Raw genomic sequence first — 24,569 nt, 5'->3', positions numbered from 1 at the left:
ATAATATTAAGTATATTTTCATAAATAAACTTATATTTTAAAACAATATTAGAAAAATATTAATTATGACTCATCTTACACAAGGGCCTTTATTTTTTTTTAATAAACATTAGCCTTTATTATTGAAGCCAACTCATTAAGATACCACACCTTAAATTAACTTAAGGCACAACAACAAGCACCATTATAAATACGCAACATATTGACGAAATTATACTCAATGACCACCTCTTAGTTCTATATTTTTTTACCAATAAATATTAGGTAAACATTCCATTTGGGTGTAACTTTTTATTTTTCTCGTTAAAAAATATATTTTTGTTAAAAGTTAGTGTTTAGGGTCACGTACATGGTGGCTCTGGTTTGACATCTATTAAGAGATATTTGCTAAGATATAGATTTGTTAGGATTGGTAGGATCATGTTTTAATTATATTATCATAGGTTAAAATAAGATAAGATTTTATTATTTTGGTTTTATTGCTTTAGAGTTAGTAGTAATCTATATTGTTATGACTTTTCAAAAAAAAATCTGTATTGTTATGATAAGATAAGATTTCACTGTTTTAGAGTTAGTAGTTGACTAAAATCAATATAAAATCTACTCTATAAATACTGGATTTTACCACAACAGCAAAACCTAACAATGGGAGAAGTAATCACAATGGAGTGTTTGCCACGAGATTTGGTATCTAGTGTCCTTTTAAGGTTGCCAGCGAGAGAGTTGTTGAAGTGCAAGTTGGTTTGCAAGTCCTGGTTTGATCTCATAACTGATCCTCACTTTGTCACCAATTACCATGTTCACTACAACAATCTCATTCACTCTCAAGAGGAGCATCGCTTGGTCATTCGCACACCTAATGATTCTTGGTTGGAAACTAACATTTCTGTGCTTTCTTGGAATGTCAATGATCTCAAAAAAATCCTTTCGTCCACCCTTTTAAACCTTCCTCGTGAAATCAATACTATGAACGACTACTGGTCCGAGATCATGGGTCCTTGCAATGACATATACTTCTTACAAAGCAGTCCATATGTCATGATGAATCCTTCTTTGAAACAATTCAAAGTTTTGCCTGAATCTCATTTCACTGCTTCTTTGCCTGATGATGCTTATTACTATCTTACTAATTGTGCTGGGTTTGGATTTGACCCCAAAACTAATGACTACAAAGTTGTTGTCATCAAGGACCTCTGGTTAATGGAAACAGATGATAGACAAATTCGGTCTCGGACAGCTGAGTTATACAGCCTCAATTCCAATTCTTGGAGAAAACTTGATGCTGATCTCCAACTTCCTGTTAGGAACTGGGATTCAACTCCAGTTTATACTTTTGTGAATAATTGTTATGGTTTGCCTTTGTTGATGACTTTGTTTATGAGTATGATGATGACTCGGATGATGAGTATGATGAGTATGGGTGTCGTGTAAAAGAGGATGCAGTTCTAGCATTTGACATGGTTGATGAATCATTCAGAAAGATAAAAGTGCAAAAATTACGTCGTTCTTCACAAGAAGAGTTTGCAGCTCTGCTTCCCTTCAACGAATCTGCTAGCATTGGTGTCATTGTTTACCGAGTAAATGGTAAATTCTTTGACGTGTGGGTGTTGAAAGATTATTGGAATGAAGAGTCTTGGGTTAAGCAATACAGTGTTGTCCGTTCCATTCAGAAGCTCGTGGGGTTTGATGGGCACAATCAGTATCTTTGGGTGGATAGGAGTGGAAGGTGGGTGTGGTATGAATCTGAATCTGGAAAAACAAGTTATCTTCAGGTTTCTAGAAATGATTGTTTGCTAAGAGCTGCTAGATACATGGAAAGCCTTGTTTCACTCCAAAGGGGAAAAGAAATTAGTCACCAATGTTTTTGATGTAGCAAGGGTGAGGGGTTTTATTTTCTTTCTATGTATCAAATTAGTGAACTTGTATTTATGAGGGATTATAGTCAGTGACGGAACTAGAAATTTTAGGAAGCCTAGGCAAATTTTATGATTAAGTCCCTAAACTTTGCATTTCCTTATAAATTTGTCTTTTCTCTAATTTTTTTTTGGGCTAAAAAACCTTCCTAGTCCAAAGAAATTTGTATTTTTTTTACTTTGAGCCAGGGCATTGGACCTACCAAGCCCTGTGGTAGGTCCGCCACTGATTATAGTCTTGTTAAGTGGCTATAATCTGATTGCTCCATCAAATAAAAACTGCTATTATAATTTTCATTTTTTAAAGGGTTAACGGTCATATTAGTCTCTGTGTTTGTAAAAGTGTTTGATTTTGGTCCCTTAGCCAAAACATGACGATTAGTGGCGGTTTTTTGTACAGTTAATGACGGTTTATAATACAGTTACTGCGGTTTTTTGACTGAGGGATTAAAATCAAACGTTTTTACAAATACAAGGACTAATATGACCCTGAACCCTTTTTTAAATATGAAAACTTGAAACTTTAGAAAGCTGAATTGTGCAATGCCTTCCACACTCCCCACAGTTGAAATGGGAATACTTGACGATTTCTGCTAGCAGTTGTCTTTACTTTATTTTGGATGAATTGATTCCTAGTATCGAGTTTGGAGACAATATGTTTAGATAACTCAGATCTCTAGATTCTAAATTGCTGCAAACATAACTCAATTGATGAGTGTGTTAAGTTATTGTGTAGTGTGTCAAGTAGGTCTATAATGGTCTTTTTAATTGATTCCAAATTGAACGGATTGTTTCCCTTGAAACAGGCAAAGGGGAAAAGAAATTTAGTCACCAGTGTTTTACTTGTAGTTTGGTTCCTGACCCTCGACTAAGCAAAGGGTGAGTATGGAAAGCCCTTTCCTTAGTTCTCTTGGTATACTTTGGTGGAGCTGTTGTTAGAATTTTCATGTTTTAAATATCAAAGGTTGAAACTTTACAAAGTTGAATGTGCAATGCCTTTAACACTATGAATTTTCCAACTTAAGGATAGTCTATCAAGCCTTGACTTTATTTTTCTTTTGGATGAATTGATTCCTAGTATTGAGTTTGGAGACAACATGTCTAAATTGTTGCAAACGTAACTCAATTGATGAGTGTTTTAAGTTATTGTTCAATGTCAAGTAGGTTATGCTTGGATTTCTAATTGACTCAATATCCTATGTAAAAACGAAACCCGCCAAAACTAATATTTTGTTAATGGATCGGTTTTGCTTTTACTTCCCATGTTCAAAATCGATCCCATCCAAACTAAACCGAAAGTATTTATTTATTTAAATTTTGACATACATAATTACCCATGTAACCATACTTATAATGTTTTATACCATGTATACCCAAACCTTTACAGTAATGTGTTTAACATTTTCCAAATTAGGAGACATATCTCTTCTTTTCATTTAGCGAAAGTGAAACCCTCGTTGTTCTGCTTCTTTGCCTCTTACTCAAAATAATATGTTTGTAACATTGGTTGATAATCAACTTAGATAGAGTTAATTAGATATTGTTCATGAAATGCAGTAGTGTTACAAATTACAATCATAATAATCATCATATCAATGCATACTTAATTCATTTTTTACAATATTGATGTTGGTGTTTAGCATGATATCTTGTCTCTGTAAGTGCTTCTTGTTTTATAATTTTATTTTCTATTTTGTTATTTATTTTAAAATTTTTAGTTTCTTTGAAAAAAGGAAATCCAATCCAATTCAAATTGATAAAAATTGTATCGGTTTTGAAAAAAAAAACGATTGGATGATTAAATTATAAAACCGAAACGATCGGATCGAATGAACTTTTCCTTTTAAACTAAACCACGAACACCCCTGTCATAAAACATGAAATAAATCATTTTACACAACAATATAAAAGGAGTGAATAGAGGATAATGTAACAAATAATAAACTTATAATATTGCGATCGTATAGTGGTGGTGGGGAATTTTAGAATAAAAAATGGCAATAAAACTCTGAAAATAATAAATCAAAATAAGATAAACACAATGCCACGATGAACGGGTGAAAGAGAATGTTATAGATTAAATAATGTGAAAAATGTCTTAAAAGAGAAAATGAATTCTAACCAATGCGCAGGTATAGCAAAATTAATTATTTTTGCATTAAGATAAAAAATATTACCTTGCACAGGATTGATAAATTGTTTTTCTCTATAGTTGTTTCAAATGAAATAAAAATTGAAGGTGAAAGTTCCTTAACATGAAATCGAATAAAGAATTGAGAAACAAAAAACTAAAAGGAAGGAAAGAGAGAAGTATGGAAAATATGGAAGAAGGTTGAAAATACTTATCAAAGTAACTAACGCTAAAGCCCTCGTGCTATTAATTTTGATTTATTAATCCTTCACTTTTTCCTAAAATGAAATATTCATTATTGGTCAATGAAAAATTAATCAGAAATTAAACATATCAACAAAATTATTAGTATTAAATGTTCTAATGATTCATTAATTAAATTATATCAATTTAATTTCGAAAATGTGGAATATTATAGTTTGAAAATTCAATTCTTTAATTAATCTTGTCTATTGTAATTAAATTTTTACGTTATTTATTACAAATTATTTCATTATTCCAATAAATTAATAATTCTTAAGCATCAATGTTTTCAAAATTTGAATTTCAAAAATATAATTAATTATACTCATTAATTTTAGGAATTAATTAGAGCTATTAATTTCAATTATAACAAATAAAAATTGCAGTATCTAAAATAGGAAGTATTGAGTAAATACTTAATTTATTCATTTGATCATCAAACTAATTTTACAACTAATATAGTATTAATTAGATTTTAAAAAATTGCAGTACTATAATAAAGGAAATTCGGATTTCAAAAGAAATAATTTATCTTTTAAAATCCTTTTAACCATAATATTACAGAAAAACAAATAAATGAATTTTAGAAAAATTAAAATTAAAAGATCCAATATTTATTTTTATTTGAAATAATTATGAATATTTATTATTAGTATTTAGTATATTATTATTTAAAATAAAAGGATTCCAATAATTTTTATAAATCGTATTATTTAAATTTATAATATATTTTTTAATATTTGGTATATCTTAAAAAGGAATTTAACGGAAAATAAAAAATTAATTATTTTTTAATCGGAATTGATTATTTTCAAAAAATTTAAATCTAACAGGGAATTTTTAATAATGGATGAAATGAAATAGATTTATAGATGTTCATGTAGTATCATCTTTTTGAAAATTTGGAGGGGCCGACAATAATTTTATTTTGAATTTATATCCACCACTACGACCGCCATCACTATCGCCACTGCCACCATCGCTGCTGCCGTCATTGATAACGTCACTGCCACCACCGTCATCATCGGAACCGCCATTGTCGCCACCACCAACCTACAACTCTACCACCACCACAATACTTTCCACCAACACCATCCACCACCATGACCATTGCCTCCACCACTCTCCACCGCAATCGTCATCGCACCACCACCACCACTACCAACTGCCACCTCTACCACCACCGCCACTACCACATCCTCCATCACCACTATAGTTGCTGACACCACCACCCATCACCTTATATCATGTTTTTTTATACTATCTATTATTAGAGTTTAATGGATATGCACTGACAGTGTAAAATTGTTTTACACAGTCATCCAACCAAAGCATGTCACATAGGAGAGATAATTACATTTGACTTTAATTTTAATTAAAAGAATAAGATATTTTCTGATTTGACGGAATTCAATTGGATGTCTGTGTAAAATTATTTTACACTGTCAGTGTATATCCATTAAACTCCTATTATTATCCAATATTTCACGAAGCATAAGATTATATCATTTTAAACGATATGATAAGTTACACGTGATATAACCAAACATTGTATAATATTAAATTTTTATCAGGCCTAGTACTATCAGATCTTATACTATCAAACATTATATATTACACTACCTTAAAAAAATTTATATTACACAACATACTAATCGGGACCAAGTGGTTAGAATGATTAATATAATTGTTGCCCCATATTTATTCCAATTCTCCCCGTAAAATTTGAATTTTCTCAACAAAATTACATAAATAAAAGATAATAATGATGATGAAATTTTAAAAACGTACCATGCTACAAACTTTTCACAATTTTTTCACTTTTTTTTTTGAAAATAATTATTTCACATTAAATGAAGTCAATTTTAGAAACTTTGAGAATGCCAACAATAAGTCATTCAATTCAATATTCATAAATTTCATTTTCAATGAAATTCAAATTTGAAATTAGATCTTAAAAAAGGCTTAAACAATATTAGCTGTTAGTTACTACATAAAAATTGTATGGCTTAAAAAGTTAAAATAACAAAGATAAATAGATAATGATAATTATTTTTATACATCGGAAAGATAAAAATTGATGTCACTACAAATTGATTTATGACATCCCCACTTCATCGGGTTTGGATCCTCTCATGTGTAAAAAAACTTGAGAGTGTCAAGTTTCATCATCTCACCATTAATTTTATTTTATTTTATTTTTCATTTATTACCTACACAAAAGTTAATGGTGAGATGATGAAACTTGACACTCTCAAGTTTTTTTACACATGAGAGGATCCAAACCCCCACTTCATCTCATATGTCTCATAACTCTTAACAGTACTTAAGCTATTAAGCTATTATTCGGGGACAAAGACAATGATACCTGGATACACAAAATAATGTGATTAATTATTAAAAAAAAAACATAAACTTGTGGAATCAAAGCATGCACTGAATCCTTGCCCGGTTGCCCCCTTGTCGTCGCTCGTCGGTCACTCGGTTGCAAGTTTTTTGTATTGCATCATTTCCTTCTTAGTTGTCAAATTTGAAATTTGTCAAAAATAAATAAATAAACATACATGTAATTGAAAGATACAGGAATTTGATTACTTACTCTATAATGTTATAGACATTTTTTGGGCTCCAACACAACTGCAAGTATGCATTTCAAAAAAAAAAAACACAACTGCAAGTATAATTAAATAATTAAGAAATACATGAAACATAAAGTAAAGAAAAATGAACAAAAGGATAAGAGACAAACATAATAGTCGAAGGAATTTAGAGATCACATGTGGGGAATGAGATAGCTAAAACCGTGTGAATCAATCTTCAAAAGAAATTTGCACCAGAGAATGAAGTTTGGAGAATGTTAGTCAAATTTGAAGAAAGAGATTTCAGAACATAAATTAAAAAATGAAGAATAGAAGAACCCGAAGAAAAAGCAAGTCTTATTGCAAGCGGAACAAAGAAATCACAAAGGAGAATGAAGCTGCAAAAGAGTCAAAGGAATTTGAAAAGAAAAGGGTTGGAATGCATGAAACAAAAAAGTAGGAATTACGGATCTCATATTGAGACAAATCAGAGTAAAGAAAATAAATTGGAAATCTACTAAAAAACGGTTGATATGAATTTTTATGTAAATAAACCTTAGTATCCATGATGATCATGTCTATGAAGTCCGGTTGGTCAGGATTCTTTATGTTCGGGACTCTCCATAGTCGTAGCTGACAACTATCTTCTAGGTTTTATTGTTCGCTTTCTCTCTAGTCACTCATATGACACGGTGAATGAAAAAAATGAGGTTTTGAATTGAAGAAACACGCTACTGGTGGATATGTTTATAATAAACCGTGTAATGGTTTTGCAAAAGCTAGAAATCTATCTATATTAAACGTATTTGAATTCACATGATTGATGGCTAATTTTACTTAAATTAGAAAACGGAAAATTGAAAACCGTTTAATTGCTTTTAAAAAATTGAAAAATTTTAGGGCTCGAAATATTTGTATTAAAACGTTTAACATATAAATTTCCCATTAATTTAGCCCTCTGAATTCATGAGTATGCATTCAGTTTTAGCAGTAATTTCACATTACCTGCTCTGTAAAGATGATTTTTTACTTTAAAAATGGGTAATTTATTAGCATATCAGAAGTAGGAGTCTGCATTTATTAAAAATTTTAAAAAATAATTGTTAGTTTTAAATATTTCCTTGACTTTAGGTAGTGGTTGAAGAGGCTTAATAATGTGCGTTTAAAATAAGATTTTTTTTTTTTTGAAATATGAATGCCTTCTATGAGTTCTATCTTATATTTGTACAAGCGTTTTTACCCCGTGCGTTGTACGGTGAATATTGATCTCATTATTTATGCACGTAATAATGAATCGACGATCGCAAAAAATGAGTATTCAACCAAGCAAAATAACAATGAGTATCACACAACTTGCAAAATTTGAAAAAACTTCATATATTTAATCATAAATATTTTGTGAAAAACATTTTTAAGATTATGAAAAACATACTTAAATTAGATGAAAAATTGTTACCAAGAGTTGCAAAAGTGGTAAGAGCTATGAGACATAAGGGTCGAAGGGTAATAAAGAGTTAGCAAAAATTATTAGTGTTTACATGAATTATTTTTTATATAAAATGTTTTTCCCCGTGGAAGTTTTTATAGGATGTATGTATACATATACATGTATTAATTAGTTCAAGTACATAGTTCGTAGAGTATAGTACATACAACCGTATTTCTAAAAAACGTTTTATACAAACATATAATCAGCTTTATTTTTTAATTTTCCACACACACAAATTATGTTTAATTATTTTGAATTTTTCGAAAATTAATGATTTTTTAATTAGGGAAATAAAACTTACTTGGATTAATTATTTTAGAATCATTAATCACCTTAATTATTGCTTTAAAATTAGAAATCATTAATTATAAATAAAGTTAATAACGTAATTTGGGCTCATAATTAATTGCATGACTATTTGAATTTTTGGCCTAGTATTGATGTGTAATAAAATAATTTTAATTCAATTAAATTAAATTTATGTTAAATAAGGAAAACAACTTTTTCTGTTTTTTAAATAGTAATTAGTATTAAATGTTATATTATGATTTTTTTAAATATGTCAACGAATTAAATGTTTAAAATTTTCAATGATACATAATTAAATTAAGTGATGGTAATCAACGGTTATAATTAAACTGTTTAGAATTAATCAATGAAATTTGAAAAAGAATTTTCTTAAACAAATTGTCATTGCATTAAAATGTAAAAAATTCTTTCAAATGTGATTTAAAAAAAAACGGATATACTATTTATTTTAAAAATTAATTGCATCATATATTTTATAAAAGAATCTGGCCATGATTCCATCATTTATTCATTCAAAATTAAAAAGTCAAGCATATTGAATGGCCCGCATGGAATTGTGGAAATTTGATTGAAAAAACGTGGGATTTTCAAATATGATTGAAAAAACGTCAAGCAGCAAAACGTGGAATCACGGGTGAAAAAGTCAAGCATTTATAATTCAGATATCTGATTGTCAAAACAATAATAACGCTATTGTTGCATTTAATACTAATTTTCCAAGTCTGAATGTTTTTTGTGTTTCTTGTGCAAATATGTCCCTTTTAATTGTTTTATGGTTGTGGGCTTTTGGTGGGCTGTGCATGAATTGTATTTGTGAGAGTCCATTTAATAGGTGCTAATTTATTAGGTGACAAATTAGAGGAAAATTGATTTGTATAATTAAAAACAATTAAATAGGTGTATTAATGTGTGTATTTAATGTGCGAAAGTCTCTCTGGCTGTGACACTTGTCAGCCAGAGAGATGAGTGTGAGGAAAGTCATTCTTAGAGTGTCATGTGTTATAATGTTGTGGATAACGATTTTCTTTTATAAAGTATATAGATGTCAACATTTCAAAAAGAAACAACATCTAAATTAATATTAAAAAAAAAATCTAAATTTCAATTTCCTTTTTCATCAATATATATTTTTTTAAAACGTAATTCAGATTATGTTCAAATCTTCATTTCGTAATATTGTTAAATGTAAAATTTCAAATTTAATTTTTTATTTTGCATTATTTTCGCACTATTTTGTATAATCTTGATAAAGGGATGAAGTAATATTTTTTTTTTTGAGAAAGGATGAAGTAATAATGAGGGTTTAAAATAGGAAAAAATTTGAAATATGAATGTCTTTTTAACATATTTTTATTCCAATATTTAAAAATAAAATGTGAATTTCAAACTATTTTTTCATTAATATATGATTTTTAAAATAAATAAAAAAACACAATTCAATTATTATTTTAAAATCTGTATCGTTGTAATATTGGGAAAAAAATCTGGCCAACGGTATTATTATGTTCAAATATTTATTTTCGTAATATTTAATTTAGTAAGTGGTGACATTATTTTTCACAATATTTTCAGTTATGATTTGAAATTATGGTTACATATAAAACTGAAAATTAAAATTTTAATTAAATAATACCATATTAAATAAGGTGAGTAATGGGTTTATGTTGTGACAAAAAAGTAGGATGTTTTTTTTCTCTTGGAGGGAAAATGGATGATTTTGGGGGTGTCATATGTCATAGGTTTTCTAGAAGAAAACCTTCTTTTCATATATATATATAGATATAGATATTGTAAATATTAAAAAAAAATTGTAAATATTCACGAGAAGGTGTTCATTTATATTGTCCCGTTGTTTCTTAATAAGCCACAAACTGAAACAAGAAAAGAATTTTTGGAGGGTTCTATAAATGGAGAACATCTTGAAATAATTGGAGTTGTCCACAAATTCGCAGTCGACATATCTATGGAGAAAGTCCACCCCATAGTATTGAGTTTTAATTTATTCATACTCATACTTTTTTACCTCCCATTTTCATTCACATTCTCTTCTTATCTACATCTTTTTTTTCTATCACATTATATCTTTAATTTCTCTCTATTTTCATCATTTCTTTTCTTGAGTGTAAGTGAATGTCAAACGTAAACTTATTGCATAGTATTTGCCGCATCCATTCATCATAACTATGAGGAATCGTAGAAAGAATATATATAAGCTAATCGTATAAACTCCTCTCTTTGGTAGTAAAATGAAAATTCCTATATCTCATTTCTTTATTTCACAATATAAATTAAATATGTAAACCATACATAAAAAATACTAACGGGTGGTTGGTTCAAGTGGTACATACTTTATTCCCCTTAAGTAAGGTATCGAGTTCGAGTCTCTTGTGGATGAAAAAAAAACCTACGTACTGGTGGTGTTAACCCCACCATGATGTGAATATTCACTGCTCGAATATGATTGATTGCGAAGGAGAACACTAGACTTACGCCAAAAAAAACCATACAAGAAAATGTAGCAAAAAAATTATTATTGCATACATGGTTGTGAAAATTCTGACACTTTCACTATAGGTGAAATACACACACATATATATTGATGGAGTAATGACATTCAAGGAAATTTATTCAAATATATTTTCTTTGTTCAATTACTAAAATAATACACTAATTAACATTTTGGTTTAGTAGTTTTAGTAGTATATTATATGGCATCAACCGTTTTGAGTTACATTCCTTATGTTTTTAAAGGCTTTAAAAACATCTTTATTAGGCTTTGATTTGAAAATAGCTTGTGGGAGTGTAAGAGTGGGATCACGGCTGTTATAAGAAAGGGATAAGAAGCCATTTGGCAAGTATGGATGGAAAATGATAATATAGTATAAGTTAAACTTTCTATCTTGGGAATTCTGAGCATTGTTGTAGAGACTCCAACATGTGTAGGTTCTGAGTGGACAGTACCTTGCATGTGACTGTGTTAACCTTGGGGAGCAAACCCGGCAATAGATTGCACCGGAGTTCTACCGGAATTTTTGCTTTCAAGGCAGTGGTTCGTCCACGGCGCAGTCTTCCTTCCTAATATTTCCAACATATATATAGGGGAATGCTAACTTACTCTTACTTGATTCTGTGAAGGAGTAAGTTAGCACCCAACACCTTTTTAGTAAATTGTGTATCGGGACTTGGGAGTGCTTAATTTGTATGGTCTTATTTATAGGCTTTAGGGTGTTTAGGTTTTTATTGTTGTCGTTAGATGTTTGGAGATATAAGTGAAAAGTTTATATATGATGTAGAACTTTGGCCCAAGTATAGGCCCAAAGGTGGATTGGACCTTAGGTAAGGTTAAAACACAGTATACATTTTGCACTCATAGAATTAGAGATTCAACCAATATCTACATTTTGACAAAAAAACAAAGAGAGAGGATGTGGGAGGGTGCAAAGAGGATGAGAGTGAGTAAAGAGAGAGGTATAAAAACATGCTATGTACCCAAGCTTCGCTTTTGTATTTAAAAATTAATATCAAGAGCTAGGGAACATAAGTGTTGGTTGGGATGAAGGGTGAAGGGTCAAGAATTCAAACCCTAAGGAGAAACTAACTTACAAATATTACTAACGACTAACATTTGTCTAAAAAAAAACTGATAAGCACCCACCTTCATACTAAACACACACTCTATATAATTCTAACAATATTTAGTGGAATTACATTGATTTTTTTTTTTCATGAAACAATGTCATCAACTTACATTTATGTACAAGATAGAAATAAATAATAAAAAGAACAACTAGGTCATCTCTACACTATTGTACATTACCCTCGGATGAGCCAAATCAAAAGAGGATGAACAAAAACTCAAAGACAGAGAAAAACATTAGGTTAGAAATTGATCACATCAAACGATAGTTTTTTTCCTTTTCGCCTCCGCTTTCTTTTATGATGAAGCTCGAATTCTGGTTGCCACGGGAAAAGGTGGGTGCGCCGGTCCAAAAAGTTCCTCGCTGCCCAATTCCTCAACCCCATGTCCCTAACTTCACAAAATCGGCTCGACCAATCTTCTGGTTTGACTGCTCTGGTCCCTAGACCGGGAACCCTATCCTTGGACCCCACATTTTGCTCTTCTTGCCAATCTGCCACATAAGTTGCTACCCTCCTATAGAACTTCTCCTTGAACACTTCCCAAACTTGATATTTGTAATGGTTAATCACCATTACACCTTTCTCTACATCAACGGCCACAAACGGTGCACTACATTGATTAAGGTTTGATTCAACGCCTCGGGGCGGACAATACTCTTGTGCCTCTCACGTGCTGCTAACCGACATGTGTACCCTACCATCACCCCTTCCTGCGGCACTTCCTTGAGACCCGAAGGCCCAAAACTGTAGCACGGTGTCCTAATCTCAGCCACATTGCTCCCGGGCCTTGCATAGTGCTTGATCACTCGGTGCAAACCCCCATTTACCTTCACATGGAAAAACTCGTCCACATCAATAAACCCAACCCACTCACACGAAGCTCGAGCGCGTAAGGCGCAATGAGCAAACCCAGCTTCTTGGGTCTTAACCCAAGCCCACAGGTGCCAAGTGATGTTGTAGCCAACACCTTGTAGGGACGTGATCACGTTTTCTATCTCATCGTCGCTGTTGTTGTCGTAGATGAACCAACGCTGGACTCCGATTTTGGCGTGATACATTACCCACTCTGTCATGAACCGGGCCTGGTTACGGAGCATGGTGCACACACATATTTCATGGGCCTTCTTAGGTGGGTTATGCAGCGAACGAAACCCAAGTCTTGCTATGGAGGGAAATATTCCTTTGCCTCTTACTTGAACAGATACCTTGACAGGATGGGCTTTTGTATGGGCTAGTGTTTTGGTTTGGTCGCTTAAAATACTTAAAGGTGTCTTACACCTTACAATCTCTTGTGCAACAGTAACTACATCAGATTTTAGCAAGAACTTTGGGTTCTTGAAATCCCAACCGTACACGCACTGGAACCTGGAAGGATCAGCGAGTCTCTCAGGACGGAGGTTGAGCCCCTTCACGAACACGATGGTGGTGTTGTCGTGATCAAAGAGGGCTTCGTAGGCAAGTGGATCCCACTTGTGGGTCGTTGAGTTTTGAAGTGGACCGTTGGATTTTATGATGAGGGATGTAGTGTGGCCATGTGGAGGGAGCGGGCACCGCAAGATTTGTTCGTGGAGCCGAGCCAGGTGGATTTGAATTGGCGTTTGAGTTAGCCGAGGCTCATAGCGGGACGAGTCAGCCGAGAGGTAAACACAATGAATGTCACCTTTGGTATAAAAGCGAAAGGATGGAGGGTATTTGAGGAAAATCAGAACCTGATCCGGGAGAATAACGGTCTCCCGGATTGTAATATTTTCCGGAGAGTAGCCGGATTTTGCTTGCATTGCCGGTGTTCGCCATGTCAATGCCGCATTTGGATGAAAGGAGTCTGTGAGGTAGAAGGGGCGGAGGGAGGAGAAGGTGAGGGAAGTGAAGAGGATGGAGGAGAAAACAACCACAAGGGTGAACCAGAAGAAGGAGCTCCATGAAATGACGGCGTTGTGTTTATTCCTACGATGTTCTTTCATGGGAGAGGCCCAAAAGTGGAAGAGAATGGTGTTGTTCTTCGGGTTGCTTCATGTCATGCATGCGGTTTTGGGTGAGAACGTGGGATCGATGTGATTTTCTTTGTTTTGGAAGAGGGAAATGGAAAAGAATGGAAGGGAAAGAGAAGAGAGAGATCCAGAGATTGAGTGGAAGAGATAGAGAGCGAGCGAGAGAGCATGTCGAAATTCTGAACCATACATGTTGATATCGGCTTGCACGCGGTCCTCATTCAAATCCCGTCTATTTAAATTCTGAACCTTTCTGCATGCGTCCACTTACCCAATTATGCCACTTCACTGTGTTCCAAAAGTAATAATTGAATGTCAAACAAAGGAAACAGACAAGTTTTCAATATGACGTGCTTCATTTACACTCCCATAATTAATGAATAAGTGAAGTTTTAATATAGAATTAATCTTCATTTACACTCCTATTACACTCACATTAAGTGAGCGATAGAAACATAAGAGAATTAAATGAGAGATTATGATAAATATTGATGTGATAGGAAAGGTGAGGGATGTCAGAGGTGGGTGAAGGACGAAAGAGTGGCATGGTGAGTGAAAGAGTAGGGCGTAGAATAAAAAAAGAAAGAGAGAATGAGGTTTATAAGGTAGATGAGGCGAAGAAACACATTAACTTTAATTTTGCGCCCAAGAAATGGATTATACCTTGTTGAATTTAGCCTTGACTCTGACCAAAGCTAAATTGGCTGGTGAATGTAGTGTGAGCCTATAGCCATCACTAATTGATGGTGGATGGACGCTAAGTTGGCTGGTGACTTTTGCTTCCATCTGAACCGACGCTAATTGATCAAAAGCTAATGTTAAGTGACACCCCGACGCTAAATTGCATTTTGGTGGGCTTTGAATCAACTTAGTGTTAAGCTGACACTAACGAAATAAAATTAGCATCGGCAACAAGGCTTGTGCTAATTTTTTGGACTCTATTTCGAATGTTTCTTCGTGTTCTAGTGGCTAGCCCACCCTCCTTTCTGTCTCTACAAACAACAACTGCGACCCAAGCAATTTATTTTTTCCTCTCTTCCTCCATATAAAGGGTTAGTGGTCAAATTAGTCCATAAGTTTGTAAACGAGTTTGATTTTAATTAGTCCCTATGGGGAAAAATGACATATAGTGGCAGTCATTTTTACAATTAATGATGATTTTTTACCGCCACTAAACGTCATTTCCCCTCAAAGAGACTAAAATCAAACTCTCTTACAAACTTGGACTAATTTGATCATAAACCCCATATAAATCGTCTTTGAAGAGTATGCATATTAGAGTAGCAATCATCAGCAAAGGTGGCTTATAAAAAGACAAGAAAATAGAGGCCGGTAAAAGAGAGGTTGATTTTTTCCAATAGTGACTATTTACTCTCCACACTATTCAAAACAGTCTCCCACATGACCACCCTTCTTGGATTCGCACCATAGGAATACCCAACTAGACAAAAGGTAACATCTTAATTAAGCAATGAAGTATTACTGCAAACCTGCCTAGCATCTTAGTCTTCACCCCCACACTCCCTATATAAATTACTGTTATGGAAATTAATCTTGAGTTTTGATGCCAACTTAAAGTTCCTCAGTACTCTCTTAATTACCAGCATATTGTGTAGTATCGACTTACCCATATATAAACCAATGTATCATCTAAAAACTGTAAATGGGATACATATATAACGCCACCGCTCCTTCAACTTAGAAAATAATTTTTGCAACTTCCTCATGCATCATCTCACTCAGGCTTGCGCAACCAAATGATAGAGAAAATGAGTCATTTGATAGCCTTATCTCAATCCTCTACATATTTTAAATTCTTCTGTTAGACTTTCATTTACTAACACATATATTGTTGCGGTTTCCAAGCATATCCAGATCCATTGCACCCACATCTCATCAAAGCTCATTCTTTTCATCATATGAATTCCCAATTCAATGAGTCATAATTTTTTTCAAAATCAACCTTAAATATGGAAAAAGCTTTTAGCTTCTCTTATCTTCATCAACCACTTTATTCACCACAACTACACCATCCAGCAAGTTCCTTCCCCACAAAAGCTAACTGATTTGGTGAAATTAGTTTATGCATCACCTTTTTCAACCTTTCTGCGCTTACACTTTAAGAACAATTTTATATAAACAATCAATGAATGAAATTTAATTGTCTATAGTCAATGAAGGATTGTTTTTTAAAAAAATTGTGGCTCGATCAATCATTTGTAAAGATATAAACTTGTGCCAATGTATGATAATATATTAGATTCTAAAATAAATGACAAAGTCTTAGTGCTAGATTTTGACACACAATTTCTATTGTCTCTTCATTAATAAAGAGGTTGCATATGCACATGATTTTTTTGATAAAACACTGGAATTGGGATATCCTCCATGTCATTTGTCGATCTTGAAATTAAAAGTCATTTCTAACGACTATACTCAATGTAAACAACTACTGAATTTCATATCACTAGTTCTAAAAAAACATTAACAGCTCTAGAAACTCAATAAATCAGAGCTCTTCCAAATTGCAGCATTCTGATCACACTATATGAATTTATGACAGTTCTACTTAACGACAACATGTTGAAGCGAGTGACAATTATCATTATTTAATCTCCTTCTTTAGCATCATAAGGACAATAAACATGCAACAACAAAATTCTCAGATTTTCAATGACCAAAAGGCATGACTTAATATTCTCGGAACCACCGCTAATGAGCCGTGAGCGAACTGTAAATTGGCCAATAATGATATTAATAGGGTCAGTTGTGACCAACACTAATTGATGATAAGTCGACACTAGCCGATGCAATAGTTAATTAGTAGACCTTAAACTCAGTCGACACAATAGTTAAGTGAGCCAGCATATTAAATTGACACTTGGAGTCATCTTTGCGTCGGCTAGCATTGACTTGGACGACGTTAAAATGAAAAACACAGGCACTAATTTTTTACGCTAAAATAACATTCTCTTGTAGTGTGTCATTATAGACACTTGAAAGTTGAAACCAATGTTTCTTTGCATTGCTCTTAATTACAACTGCAAAAAAATACTTTTAGTTGTAGGGAGTTATACAATCAATTGGACCATTAGTAAATTCTATCTTTGATCTTTTCAGAAATGATCAGTAGATATAAAATTTTGGCTGACCACAATTTGACATGCATGTAGTTTTACAGCGGTTTTTAACAATCACTAGTAATACTTACAGCAATTATAAAAATTGTCACTAAAATGTATGATTATTGAATGTTACGTAAAAATTGTATGTTTATATATAATTACACTAATTTTTATACATAATACAATGACACTAATCACACGTTTCATGTTAAACTAAAATGAAGCCAATATTAATCATAATTTAAAACTAGTTATTCACTTAAATCACATTATTTATTTTCTAATTTTTTAAAACAATTTAAATTTCTTCACTGAGACAATTCTATATAAATGAGATGTTTGCACATTATTAAATCCTTATTAAATTTAGTTTTAGAATATTTCACAAATTATAATTCTAAGATTTTTATTTTTAATTTAATTTTTATACTTTAATTACCAAAGTACTAAATTCATGGTATACTTGCTAGGTACTCCTGATGTCATGATTCCAACTCATTCCAAACATTGACCCCAATTGTCTGTTCATTTGAAGACCAGCGTACCCGGGAGAGATCACAAGGAATATTCCAGTGCATGAACCAAACCATTCTTGTGCTATTGGTACTTATCAAGTCAAATATAAAATGTGGAAGATATATATTCCAAATCTTGTGTAACATTATTTACGAGCAAAGGACAAGTTTTCAGTTTAATTTGTTGTTTCCCTTTATTGTGAATTCTGTCGTTTCGATATACGAAATAGGCACGATATATACTTCAGCCATTTAAGATGAAAGAACTTTACAAAGTCATGCAATAAGTATGATCAACCTTAGTTGCATTATTATTGCCATTAGTTCAAAGCCTCATGTTACTACTCCCTCTCTGTTCCTGATCTTTTAATGTTTTAACTTTTGTCCTAAATTCTAAAATTTTTGTTGTTTTACAAACCCAATGCATTTTTTCTCAAATTTTCCCATGTATACCCTCATTTAATATTATATCTCTCACCTACCACCTCTTATTTTCACCAATCAAAATCATAACAAGTTTCTTAACCAATAACTATCATTCTTTATCTTCACTCTAACTTAACATTAAATAGGGGTGTTTATGTCAACAAAAATATTAATGATTGCACTCTTAAACAATGTGCATAACCTTAAACAACAAAAGATCAGGAGAGGAGGGAGTAATAGAAATGCACAAAGCTCAGGAGTTAGACAAACGGTTAAAAATGTGTATAGTCATTGTGTTCACTTAAGAAATTGCCATCTCTTAATTAAATCATGTAATGCAAAGCAAAAGTACATAACTAAGAAAACTTCGCTGTCAAGAAAACTAAGAAAAGCTAGTTAAGCCGGTTTCTTGAATTTAGTTGACATTAATTAGATGAATAAAGGTTGATCAGTCAAGTTGTATAGTTATTAGTAAAATTTAAATTAAATAGTTGCTGTTGCTCTTTAGATACAGCTCTTTAAGAACTGTTCTTTATTTTTCTACTATTAATTGATGTGGACTACTATAGGAGTATAACAAGTTCTTGCTAACAGACCCTTTTAATATTATACAGCATTCATTTTTTTTATATCATCTGATCACACGGTATTTTCTGCTTAACCATATATAAGAGCTAATTAATCTCGTGTACCAATCAATATAATATCTGAATATATCTATAATTAATTACGAACAACATACTTTCACAGCCTTTGCAGTTATACTTCTCTGCAACCCCTATAAACGTGCAAGGATTTGAAAATCAAAAAGTGAAATGTTATTAGTGATATGGTGTGAACTGTGAAAGGCCGCATATAAGATTGAAACATGTGTGAAATCGGTTAGAACGTAACTATTAGTTTCTAATAGTTAGTTTTGTGGGCGGAAACGTTAGCGCCGACCTCTGGCTAAGCTAAATTATAACCTTCTCTTTTTCGAATTTTCCTCATTTCACTCTTTCACCTTCCTCCGCCCATGCATCTCCCTAGTCCGTGCCCTCTCTCTTGACCGTCGCCCATTTTCTGTGTTGTGCCTCTCCTTCCCATTACCCTCCTCCACCGCCCATTGTTCCGCATTGTCTTCTAACGCTCCTAAGGGAATTAAATTTAACACCTTCATCACTCAATTTCTCATCATACACAAACTTTATAAACCCCAAAATATCCTTCATTCAAAATTACCACGTTCCCCTCCACTCTAATTCTCGACCTTCTCTCTCACTGTCACTCTCATTCTCACTCTATTCATCTTCATCGTCAATCTTCCTCTTCTTTATTATCAATCTTTAGTAAGCTTCCACTATTTCCCCTTCATATTTTGTGTTTCTTCCTCTTTCCCATTTCCTTTCCCCTTTTTTTCTCGGCGAAGCTTCTGCCATTAGAGAGGAGCTTCATTGTTCTGACTTTTAAACCCCAGTTAGGTTAGTTACATTATGGGATCTGTCTCAATCCCGAAAGCTTTATGTTAAACTGTTAAGATAATTGTTCCGGGATTTAGGACCAGGAACCACTTTGATCCTTATGTTTACATTTGTTTTGGGATTTAGATTCTGATAGTCTTAGATTTTTAATTTTGGTTCCAAGATTTAGAACTCGAAACCGGTTGGAACTTAGTTTTTAATTTTGATTATGGGATCAAGAATCCGGAACCCAACCCTTTGATCCTTAGTTTTTATTTGGTTTTGAGATTTAAAATCTGGAACACTAATTCTTAGTTTTTTTAATTTTGGTTCTAGAATTTAGAACCCGGAACTCTAATCATTAATTTTTGTAATTGTTGTTATGGGAGTTAGAATCTGGAATCAATTAGTACTTTTTTTGTTGTAATTTTAAACAATAATTGCAGGAGTTAGATGGCTTGGACTCGAGGACCATTCACCAGAGGTAGTGGACGAGATAACGACGGTCGCATATCTGGTAGTCATGGAATAGGACATTGTGTGCCACCTACCGCTTCTGAGCGAAAATGGTGACAGACTACCTAGTTAGGCGAAGGGCATGCTGAGCCCTTAGCTCCATCTCCACAACATGTGGAGTAGCAGCCCGTAGCTTTAATTGAAGAATGAGGGAATTCAGCTAATTCCAAACTTAAGGCTTAAAGAAGACTTTATAATCTAATTTTTGTATCACATGCATGTGTTCTAGACCTAGACTGACTAAGAACAAAGACCTTTATAGGAAACCCTAGCAGAGCATAAAAATAGGAGAGAATGTAAGAATAAAGTTGTTATGTCATAAATGAGTCAAAAGATCTCCAGTACAATAACTGACCTACCTTTATAGTGGGAGTGGTCCAAAATCCTAAGCTATTTGGGTCATTGGGCCTCATAATCTACGACCCGATTCCCATTACAGAGGTATAATCAATCCAAAGTTTACTATCAGCTTGGACGATCATATCCCTTCCTAGATAAGATTGTCCCACCTGAGTAGCTTGTCTAGCTTTGTCGCCTGGACACTAAGCTCGCCCATATGCGATCATCTTTTGGGGTAGCTTTAGTGCCTTTATCTGGGTGGGTCTTATATACTTAGGGTTCGCTCAGTCCACAAAAAAACAAAACATTATTATTGAAGTATGAGAGATAAGATGTCTTTATGTTCTTGAATATTTCATTCGTCTCTTGACAGCGTTCCTCGCCCCTTGTATTATATTTGGGTGTGTCTCTATCTAATACTCCCTCCGTTCCTGATCTTTTGTTGTTTAAGGTTATGTACATTGTTTAAGAGTGCAATTATTGATATATTTGTTGACATAAACACTCCTATTTAATGTTGAAAAAAAGTGAAGAGAGAGACTAATAGTTATTAGTTAAGAAACTTGCTATGATTTTGATTGGTGAAGATAAGAGGTGGTATGTGAGAGATGTAGTATTAAATGAGGGTATACATGGAATAAATTGAGAAAAAATGCATTGGGTGTGTAAAACAACAAAAATTTTGGAATTTAGGCCAAAAGTTAAAACAACAAAAGATCAGGAACGGAGGGAGTATATCATACCACAAGTTCTAGAGATTTCTAAGTTCCTAGGATCTATTCTACAAAATATTGAAGGAATTAACAAAGATGTTACACAAAGAATTCAAGCTGGGTGGTTGATATAAGTGCCAAATTTACCCAATTTTCCATAGTAATTTAGGCACTTATCATAAGAAATTTCTATCAAATTGACTTTCCTTTTATAAATGTATAGTTTTTAGTTGTACTATGTTGAATTTAGTTAGAATATTCTTTATAAGGGGTTGTCTAAATGACACATGATCAAGTTTGGGTTATAAATAACCCACCATCCAATCACATTGGAGATAAATGAGTTGAAAATAAATTAATAAATAAAATATAAAAATTCCAACTCACTTATCTCCAATGTGATTGGATGGTGGGTTATTTAACCCAAACTTTATCATGGGTCATTGGCACAAACTCACTTATTTAACCCCTCTTTATAAGTGTTTTAACTTTGAGTTTCTAATGTAGGAAAAGACTTAGAGCCAAACCAAACCAAGAAAAAAATGTTTTGAAGAGAAGAATTTTCTTAGCCATGGCATCTCTCGTTTAGTGAAGGAAGCAAGCCTTCCCTTCAAGGAAAAGCAAATTTGCTAAGCGAATATGAGGCTGTTTAAAAACATATAAGGTTTTTTCTAAGCAAATCCTAATTTCGCTAAGTGGAAATCTTCTACCTAGTGTCACTTAAATAGCGAAAGTTCACCTCTTTTAGGGCAGCAAGTAGAGGAAAAGATGGAAAACTAGTGGGAAACACTTAGGGAACTTGAGCACAAGGATACTTGATTATCCAAAGAGTTGGACATGGTTCTAGGACGACACAGATCTTTAGTTTCATCTTAGATCTCTCTTGCAAGCTTTGTAAGCAATTCATGACTACTTTTTGTCTAAGCTTTTCTTGTTGGAATTGGATGTAATCCTTGACTATACAGTATTCTTCTTGATTTCTATATGAAAATGTTGTTTCTCTCTTGCAAGCTTTGTAAGCAATTCGTGACTATTTAGTTTGCACACCTAGAATATATGACTTGATTCAGCGTAAGAGCGGAAGCTACCGCGTGTAGAGCCTGACCAAGGATTAACCATTTAATAAACATAATTTCTATGAATTTAATTAGGCTTTGTTAGTCACTTTAAAACCTAAGCTTAACGATAACTTAGCTTTACTATGCATGTGAGGAATCAACGTTTAGGAAAGTGAGGTATAGATATTCACTCATGTGAGGAATCAATGAAGTGGGGTAGAAGTGGTGTAGAGTGATCATGAATAGGAATGAATGTGCATATAGAATCATATGATGCTAAGTAGTTAAACAATGAACTCCAACATCTTGGAATCCAATCTTAGTAAAATCGTTTTGTTTTATGTTACCAATGCATTTGGTTACTAGACGATCATCAATCTTTTGGTAACCCACATTGCTTGAGTAATATAATTAGAGAACGACATTCATGTAAATAAAAAAAAAGTTGGTTAGTGAACAAATTAAAATAAAATGAAACCAAAAAAGATCAACGGTGATTAAAACGTTCGTAACTTTCATTTGGAAATAGAAACAACAGACGTGCATAGTTATAAACGACTCAATATGATTTGAATTTGTCTTGAACCTCATTGTTTATATAAAAAACTGCAATTGCCGTAATTTCTGACCATAATATTGGCACTAGGTGGCTACTGTTGGTTAACCTCACTTTTCACACAAATACCTTTTCGGCCATGCATGCTAAAGTTCAATGAGAAAAGTCAGCATGTAAATTACTTCATGGCTTTTCAAAGAACATAAATGCTCCACCTGCACAAGGTGGCATCACGTCTTTCTCGACCATTAATTGGATCCAAAACAGTTTTAAATCTCTGGCTCTGAGGGAATAATAACTAAACTACCAGATTGATAAGTGATAACACATATGATAACACAACAGATTTTTTTTTTTTTACCAAAAAAAAAACACAATAGATTTTTGTTCAGGAAGCACATCATAAAAATGTTCAACCCACAAGATCTGATACATTTAATAGATTAACTGAGCTTTTTAAGTATCTAGTTTAGGATTCAATCCCTAGAGGGTGTTGTGGGAAAGAATTTATTGGGAGAGACCAACACACCCATGTCATCTTCAAGCCTTAAGTGGATTAGTATCATGATAGTTGGCTTAGGGATACCTTCGAGAAAAAAAAGATGTCACTTGAAAGTGGAGACGTCAATTTGACTCATGGCCTTAGGGCCTACCCATTTTTCTTGGTTAACTCGTCACAGACTTGTCCGACTTGGCGTCGACCCTCCCGACCCGGCGCTAACCTGCCCGACTCGACGCCTACCTACCCGATGTTGACTCGCTTGACCCAATGCTGACTGGAATGACCCACCTTACTCGACACCGAAATGCCTTGAACCCTGAAATCAGCCCTAAATCCTAAATCTGACTCGCCCATTTTACCTGCTTAACTCGACGCCTACCTGCTTGACCTATTGCTGACTAGATCGACTTTAAATTGACCCGCTCAACCGGACGTCAACCCGCTTGACGCGACACTGACTCTCCTGTTCATGTTGTGTTTGGCGCTAAGGGTTTAGGTCAGCTAGACTCGTTAGAGCGAGTTCAGGTTTAAGTGTTTAGAGATTAGAGTTTAAGTTCAAGATAAGGGTCATGTTTGTGTCACCGACTAGTTCAAATACACCTGACCCATTCAGGTGGACCCGACACGTTCATATCGACTCAACTCGGTCGGTTATTTTTTACAGCTTCATGTCAAGTTTAGGGTTCAAGGCCGAGTTTAGGTCACTTGACTTTTTCAGGCTGACACATATCGAGTTTTGAGTCAGGATTTAGGGTTGGGTTTAGGTCACCCAACTTTTTCAGGTCAGCCTGAAATCTTCTAATCGGCCCAACCTATTTTAGGTTGCCAAAGCTAATTCAGGCTGGCTCGAATCGTTTAGGTTGAGTTTTAGGGTTTAGAGGTTATAGGTTAGGGTCGAAAGACTAAGAGAGAGAGAGAGAGAGAGAGAATGTTTTAGAAATTTATAGGGGTCATGGGTTGGCCCTAGCTCATAAGGCTTTTGGGTGCTTTTATTATGTGGGGCTTTCTTGGCCCTGGGGTCTTTTCGACCCTAATCCACGTTGTCTTGTGAAGCAACAATACAATGAAATCTATATTGCTTGTCTAATC

At 33.5% G+C, this 24,569-nt stretch overlaps 2 pseudogenes; one reads left to right on the top strand and one right to left on the bottom strand.

Annotated features, from left to right (window-relative positions):
- The first annotated feature begins 663 nt into the window (after positions 1 to 663).
- LOC130729644 (putative F-box protein At3g24700) lies at positions 664 to 2,018 on the top strand (annotated as a pseudogene).
- A 10,351-nt stretch (positions 2,019 to 12,369) lies between these two features.
- LOC130729638 (glycosyltransferase family 92 protein RCOM_0530710-like) lies at positions 12,370 to 14,363 on the bottom strand (annotated as a pseudogene).
- Between the last annotated feature and the right edge of the window lie 10,206 nt (positions 14,364 to 24,569).

The sequence above is a fragment of the Lotus japonicus genome, chromosome 1 (genome assembly GCF_012489685.1).
Source record: "Lotus japonicus ecotype B-129 chromosome 1, LjGifu_v1.2".
Taxonomy (NCBI): domain Eukaryota; kingdom Viridiplantae; phylum Streptophyta; class Magnoliopsida; order Fabales; family Fabaceae; genus Lotus; species Lotus japonicus.
Note: the sequence above shows the minus strand (reverse complement) of the source record. Positions and strands in the feature narration are given on the sequence as shown.